The sequence below is a fragment of the Suncus etruscus genome, chromosome 3, assembly GCF_024139225.1.
Source record: "Suncus etruscus isolate mSunEtr1 chromosome 3, mSunEtr1.pri.cur, whole genome shotgun sequence".
In the NCBI taxonomy this organism is placed as follows: domain Eukaryota; kingdom Metazoa; phylum Chordata; class Mammalia; order Eulipotyphla; family Soricidae; genus Suncus; species Suncus etruscus.
Genome location: NC_064850.1, coordinates 1283701 through 1291905, shown reverse-complemented (window position 1 = coordinate 1291905; position 8205 = coordinate 1283701).

Here is an 8205-nt window from a genome sequence, read left to right as displayed (position 1 = left end):
AGAAATTCTTGGGGAAAAGAATATGGAGGGATTACTTTCCCCAATTTTAAATTGTATTACAAAGCAATAGTTATTAAAACAGCATGGTATTGGAATAAAGACAGATCCTCAGATCAGTAGAATAGACTTGAGTATTCAGAGAAAGTTCCCCAGGCATATAATCAACTAATCTTTGATAAAAGGTCAAAAAATCAAAAATGGAGCAAGGAAAGCCTCTTCAACATATAGTGTTGACACAACTGGTTAGCCACTTGCAAAAAAGCAAACCCAGACCCCCAGCTAGCACCATGCACAAAGGTCAAATTCAAATGGATTAAAGACCTTGATATCAGGCCTGAAACGATAAGGTATGTAGGACAACACGTAGGTAAAACACTCCATGACATTGAGACTAAAGGCATCTTTAAGGAGGAAACAGCACTCTCCAAGCAAGTGGAGTGGAGATAAACAGATGGGACTATATTAATTTGAGAAGCTTCTGCACCTCAAAGGAAATAGTACCTAAGATACAAAAGCCACCCACAGAATAGGAGAAAATATTCACCCAGTACTGTCAGACAAGGGGGTAATATCTAAGATATACAAGTTACTGACAGAACTTATCAAGAAAAATACATCTAACCCATTAAAAACTGGGGAGAAGAAATAAAAAGACACTTCCTCAAAGAAGAAATACAAATGGCTAAAAAACACATGAAAAAATGTTTCACTAATCATCAGGGAGATGCAAATCAAAACAATGATGAGGTACCATCTCACACCACAGAGACTGGCACACATCACAAAGAGCAAAAACAATCAGTGCTGGTGGGGACATGGGGTAAAAGGAACTCTCATTCACTGCTGGTGGGAATGCCGTCTAGTTCAGCCCTTATGGAAAACAATATGGAGATTCCTTAAAAAAACTGGAAATTGAGCTCCCATAGGATCCAGCTGTACCACTCCTAGGGATATTCCCTAGGAACACAAAAACACATCACAAAAAGGTCTTCTGCACTCCTATATTTATTGCAGCACTATTTACAATAGCCAGAATCTGGAAATAACCCAGATGCCTGACAATAGATTGTCAGATTACCTGACAATAGACTAAAGAAACTGTGGCACATATACACAACGGAATACTATGCAGCCTTTAGGAAAAATGAAGTCATGACATTTTTCTATACAAGTCATGAAATTTTCCTACACATGGATGGACATGGAAACCATTATGCTGAATAAAATAAGTCAGAGGGAGAGAGCTAGATACAGAACAGTCTCACTCATCTATGGGATTTAAGAAAAAAGACACTATTGTAATAATACCCAGAGACAATAGAGAAGAGGGCTGGAAGGACCAGCTCCAAAATGAAGCTCACCACAGAGTGGTGAATGCAGTTAGAAAAATAACTACACTGACAACTATCATGACAATGGTAGTGAATGAGAGAAATAGAATGCCTGTCTCGAAGACAGGCAGGGGTTGGGGGAGGAGGAAGATGGGAGGGCTTTGGTGGTGCGAATGTTGCACTGGTGAAGGGGGGTGTTCTTATTTTTAATAACTGAAACCCAACTACAAACATGTTTTAATCATGGTGCTTAAATAAAGATATTATTTTAAAAATAAAACACGAAATAAGTTATAGCTAACTATGAAAGGAAGAGCTTTCAGGAGAAATTGCCCCTGAGGAAAGAAAGTCAGCAAAATGAGAGGGGCATGGGGCACAAGAGAGTTTTTTTTAAGGATCTCATCTTGAGGATAGAAGGTTACAGGCAGAGACCAAAATGACTCCACTCTAGTTCCTGCTCTCACTACAAGCCCCATATTACAGATTATTTTGCTGGAATAAAAGCTGCTGTCAGGTCAGTTTCTTCTTCAGGGTCGCCCTTTTCCTCGGTGCTTCCTTGTTCACTGAATGTTTCTTCTTAGATATCCATGTAGTCTTTCCACATGTTAAACTTTTATTGAGTACCACTAATGTGCCAGCTCTCAACTAAGATCTATGGAAGAGTGTATCACCTAATATAAAGTGCATCAGAATTATTTGGAGACTCTACTTTTCAAAGCATACTTGTATTTCAATACCTTTCCTCATTAAAAAATAAAGATTTCCAGAACAAACCCCAATACAGTTGATTCAGGAGAGCTGGAAAAGAGTAGAAATCTCTGTTGTTAAACATGCTCCCAGATGATTCTGTTGGTGTGCTCTGAGAATGCTAATTGGAGGCGCTGTTCTAGAAGGAGACCTGAGCCACAGAAAGGTCTTGACCTTGAGGAGAGAAGCAGCTTTGTGTTATAATGAAGAGCTCTGGGAGTAGTAGAGGCTGGTCTGGGGTATGCTCTTTGCAGCCAACTCGAATACAGCCCTCTTCACTAGAAAGTGCTCTAGGACGTAGGCAGAGAATTGCCAGGAGACAAACCCAGGCCCAAAGTAAAACCCATAGAACTTGACTCACTGTTTCCCAAACATCACATATAGGCATTTTGGTGTTTGGTTTCCTTCTTGCCTATCAGGAGAATCTCATTAATTCTTCAACATTTGATTACATAGGTCATCTTCTAGGACAGGTCTTTCTTGATCCCTCCAAAACTCAGTTGGTGCGTGCCTTGGGGACACAGGGATTTTTGAGCCAGTCTTGTTAGGTCTCACTTGATGGCTTTCAGAACAGGCAATCCTGATGATTGTGGCTTTCTCAGTGCTGCACTTTGAGCTGGCACAAAGCAGGCACTGACTCAGTTTACACTGCATGAAGCCCTGTGTAGGACTACATGACTATTGAACCTATTCACACAAGGATTCTAAGCAGTGGTCTGGGGATTATATGGCAGTCTCCACTCCCATGAACATGAATGATTTCCCACTTCCCCCACATCAAGAACCGTGAGGATCACTTAGATCTGAGCATCTGTGAGGCCTTCAGAAGCTCACACAGCTGTTAGAGGTAGTTCCTCCAGAGCTCACAGCCCCAAAGAAAAGGAGAAAAGAGAACCTCCCAACAGGCAAGGCTTGCATTGGCATTAAGCAGAAGGAGCTAACATGCATTTTATGTTGTATGCTAGGACCTGTCTATGTGGAAAGAATAGCTGGCAGGAGCACGTGCAGACTGGGCTGGTTTGATTCCAGAGCGTCACTTTTATTTTTCTTAATTTTTTAATGTAAACGCTGTGGTTACAGAGTTGTTCATAATACAGTTATTTTTTCCACAGATAAAGTTGTTCATGATTGAGTTACAGTCAACAACCTTCACCAGTGTGCATTTCCCACCACAGTGTCCCCAGTTTTCCTCTCACCCTCCCTGATGCCCCCTTCCTTCCTACCCACCCTCTCCTGAGAGTGGACCACCAGTTTTCTCTCAGTGTGGAAAATGTTTGTTTTATGGAGGAAAAAAATCGTGGAGAAGGCCATTACTTTGGCAGGACTCCATGTTTTCATTTCATGTCACAGAAAATAATTTAATCCCATTTGCCGAGCCATTTTCAGCAATGACTCATCTTCCTCCGCAGGTACTGAATGCCACCTTCAAATTTCTATTAATTCACTAAGACTTTCAGAATCCAACATTTTTGCTTACCTCTTCAACTGCTACCTGGGAAAGCAAACTGAGAGTACAGAATCTTGTCCAGTACTTGGTATGATTATATAGAAAAATAATTTTAGTTATTTAAGCTTAAATAATTTTCAATGACAATGGCCTAATGCTCTCCCCTGAGCTGCTTTTTAAAAACTACGTTCACTGCTTCCAGGTACTCATTGAAAAGGATTTAAAATTATTGCTTAGAATGCTCTTTCCTCAACCAAGAGTAAAGGGCATTATACGTCCAATAGCCCTTTACTCACTTTTTCCATTTACTTTAAAAAAAATAAAGTTGCCCCATGCTTAATACCTGCAAGCAGCGGACTGAATAAAAAAATGCTTAGATATTGATGATTTTTAGGAATCAATGCAAATGAGCTCAGGGACTTGGCAAAGGGATAGCACAGTAGAAAAATATCTTTAGGAAAGGCAAAAAGAGGAGGAGCTCTGCCACTCCCTCCCCATTTATTCCTCTCCACCTGCAATCCCACTTGGCAGACTAATTTCTGTAAATAGAACTCTAGGCTGGTCTAGTCCCTGCTACATTTCTTTGTACTCCACTGATGGGTACAATTATTTAGTATTTGTCCTTCTCCTCTGAATCACTTTGCTCAGTATGTTATCCCAAATTTCATCCAAGTTGTAGAAAACTATAAGAATTTATATTTTCTTACAGCTGAGGACTATTTCATTGTGACTATATGCCACAATCTGTTTGTTTGTTTTTTTTACCCACTTATCTGTTATTGGACATTTGGCTTGTTTCCAGATGTTGGCTATTCCAAATAGAGCTGCAGTGATCATAGAAATGCAAGAGCCCTTTCTAAATGAATGCTTTTCTCTCTTTGAGGCAGATGCTATTGAGTGCTAATTACCACTGGGTAATAGGTGAGCTCTATTCTTAAGTTTTATAGAAATTTCCACACTGTTTTCCATAGATGTTGAATCAGACAGACGAGACTTTTATTCTTTTTTACAGTTACAAAGTTGTTCATATTTGAGATTCAGTCATGCAGTGTCCAACACCCATTTTCACTAGTGCACATTTCCTGCCACCAAGGTCCCAGTTTCCCTCCAGCCCTTCCCCCTGCCTGACTCTATGACAGACATTTTTCTTCTCTCTCTCTCTCTCTCTCTCTCTCTCTCTCTCTCTCTCTCTCTCTCTCTCTCTCTCTCTCTCTCTCTCTCTCTCTCTCTCTCTCTCTGTCTTCCCTTCAAGACTTTACCTTTAAGACTGTGGTTTGCAAAATTGTTACCGGTGATATATCATGTGTATTATATATATGTATATGTACAGATATATATATATATATATATACATTTGTGTGTTTATATATACAGATATATCACTTTAATTCCTTTGTGTACCCAATTCTTGTCCAGAGTGATCATTTTCAAATATCATTGTCATAGTGGCCTCTTCTCTACTCTAATTGCACTCCCTCACTCTTTTTGGCAAGATTTCTCATCATGTCTTTGGATATTTTTATCATACTATCTTTTTTATATCTCACAAATGAGTGCAATCATTCTATGTCTATTCTCCCTTTAACTAATTTCACTCAGCATAATACTTCCTTATTCATTCTTGTATAAACAAATTTTTTGGCTTCATTTTCCCTACAGTGGCATATATTTATGTATATATGCTATATGTCATATATAAATGATAAATGCACCATCATTTCTTTATTCAATCACCTGTTCTTGGACACTTGGGTTGTTTCCAAATTCTGGCAATTGTGAATAATGATACAACAAACATAGAAGTACAGGTCTCTTTTCTGCATTTTGTCTTTAGGTCCTGAGAGTATATTCCCAGGAACAGTATTATGAAGTTATATAGGAGCTCAATTTCTATTTTTTTAAGGAACAGCCATATTGTTTGCCAAGAAGACTGGATTAGTCTACATTCCCACCAATACTGAATGAGAGTCCCTTTCTCTTCACACCCATGCTGCTAGAATTGATCATGTTCTTTATGATGTGTTCCATCCAGCCTGGATATGATATCTAATTGTTGTCTTTATTTGCATATATTTGATGATTAATAATGTGGAACTTTTTTGATGTCCCTTTTGGCCATCTGTATTTTTTTCTTTATGGAAGCTTCTCTTTTTCCCCTTTGAAAACTTTTCTATTTATCTCTTCTCTCCATTTTATGATGGGCTTAGATGTTTTTAATTTCTTATTAAGTTCTACTAGTCAATAAGTTTTCCAAATGTTCTCCCTGCCTGCACTGTTTTCTTCTGGACTTTTGGATAATAAACAATTTTTGTTGGTATAAGGTGATACGTCATTGCATTTCTCTAAGGATTCAACTTTTATGTTGCCTATTCTGTGGGATTGGTCATACTTACAACATTATATTGCCACCATTATAATACTATACAGAATTTCTTCACTGTTCTAAAGGTCCTCTGTACTCTGCTCACTGCCTACCTTTGGTTTACCTTCTTGCACCCAGAAAACACCGATTTTTTTTAGTAATCACTAATTCTTAAAATGATCATCTTGTTAAAGAGGCTTTTCTTGCTTCATTTTGTGTTTCTTGCTCCTTTGTCAAAGATTAATTGATCGTATGTCTGGGTGTCCTTCTCTAAATACTCAAGTCTAAGGATCAAGTCTTTATTTCAGTACCATGGTCTTTTAATGATTATTGCTTTATAATAAAATTTAAAATTGGGGAAAGTGATGCCTTCCATCTTTTTTCCTCCAAGGGTTACTTTAACTATTCTTGGGCATTTATTGTTCCAAATAAATTTTGAAGTGTTTGATTCACTTTTTTGAAAAATGTTATGGGCATTCTTAGAAGGATTTCATTAAATCTGTTCAATGCTTTGGGAAGTATTAACATTTTAATGATGTTAACCCTCCCAGTCCATGGCCAGGGTATATGTTTCCATTTCCCGTGTCTTTTTTTTTTTTTTTTTTTTTTTTTTGGTTTTTTTTTTGGCCACACCCGGTAACGCTCAGGGGTTACTCCTGGCTATGCGCTCAGAAGTTGCTCCTGGCTTGGGGGACCATATGGGACACCGGGGGATCGAACCGCGGTCCGTCCAAGGCTACCGCAGGCAAGGCAGGCGCACCTTACCTTCAGCGCCACCGCCCGGCCCCCCGTGTCTTCTTTTATTTCTTGAAGCAATGTTTTTTTTTTTTTTTTCCAGTTTTGACTTGCATTTTGTTTTATTTGGGATATTTTTAAAGGTCCAGCCTCACCCACATTTTCTTTTCTTTTTTTAATTTTTTATTTTTAATTATGAGAACAAAGATGCAAAGAAAGAGGACAAGATAAAGTTACAGTGGAAGGACAATCACCCATAATATAATTCTCAGAAGTCCCCTTGCTGATATCTTAACTTTGAAATTTTTTATAGTTTTCTTTGCCTGGGTTCTTCCCTTCTCTTGTTAAGTTGATTGCAAGGTATATGAAGTTCTGTGGTGCTATTGTAAATAGGATAATCTTTTTTAATGTATATTTCTTCTCTATCATTATTTGTATATAAGAAGGCCATTGATATTTGTGCATTAATTCTGTAGCCTATCACTTTGCTATATGAATCTATTGTTTCTAGGAGCTTCTTGGTAGAGTTTTTAGAATATTCTAAGTGGAATATTATGTCATCTGCAAACAGTGAGAGCTTGACTTCTTCCTTTCTTATCCAGATGCCCTTAATATCTTTTTTTTTTTTTTGGTTTTTGGGTCACATCCGGCAGTGCTCAGGGGTTATTCCTGGCTCCAGGGTCAGAAATTGCTCCTGGCAGGCACGGGGGACCATATGGGGCACCGGGATTTGAACCGATGACCTCCTGCATGAAAGGTAAACGCCTTACCTCCATGCTATCTCTCCAGCCCCTTAATATCTTTTTCTTGCCTAAATGCTATGGCAAGTATTTCCAGTACTATATTGAATAGGAGTGGCAAGAGGGGGCAGGTCTTTGCCTTTTGCCAGATCTTAAGGGAAAGGCTTTAAGTTTTTCTCCATTAAGTATATTATTTGTCATGGGCCTTTTACTCCCATCTTGTAGAGAGTATTTTTTTATATCATGAATAGGTGTTGTACCTTATCAAATGCTTCCTCTGCATCTATTGATATGATCATGTGGTTTTTAGTTTTTCTTTAGTTCATGCGGTATCTTATATTGATTGACTTGCATATGTTGAACCATCCTTGCAACTCTGCAATGAATCCTACTTGGTCATGGTGTATGACTTTCTTGATGAAGCATTGGATCCTATTTGCTAAGATTTTGTTGAGGATCTTTGCACATGTGTTCATCAGGGATATTAATCTATTGTTCTTTTAATGTGACATCTCTGTCTACTTTTAGTATCATGGTGATGTTAGCTTCATAAACACTATAGGGAGAGTTTCTGTTTCTTCAATTTTCTGGAAGAGACTAAAAAGTATAAGCAGTAGGCATTGGTTAAATTTTCTTGGACGGTTATAAGAGTCCAAGAATTTATCTATTTCTTTCAGGTTCTCATGTTTTATGTCATAGAGTTTCTCAAAGTAATCTCTGGTTACCCTTTGAATTTATATAGTTTCCATATTAATCTCCCCCTTTTCATTTCTAATTAAGTTTATTAAGTTTCTTTTCATTTTTGTGTGTTTTGTTAATGGTTTATCAATATTTTTTATTTTT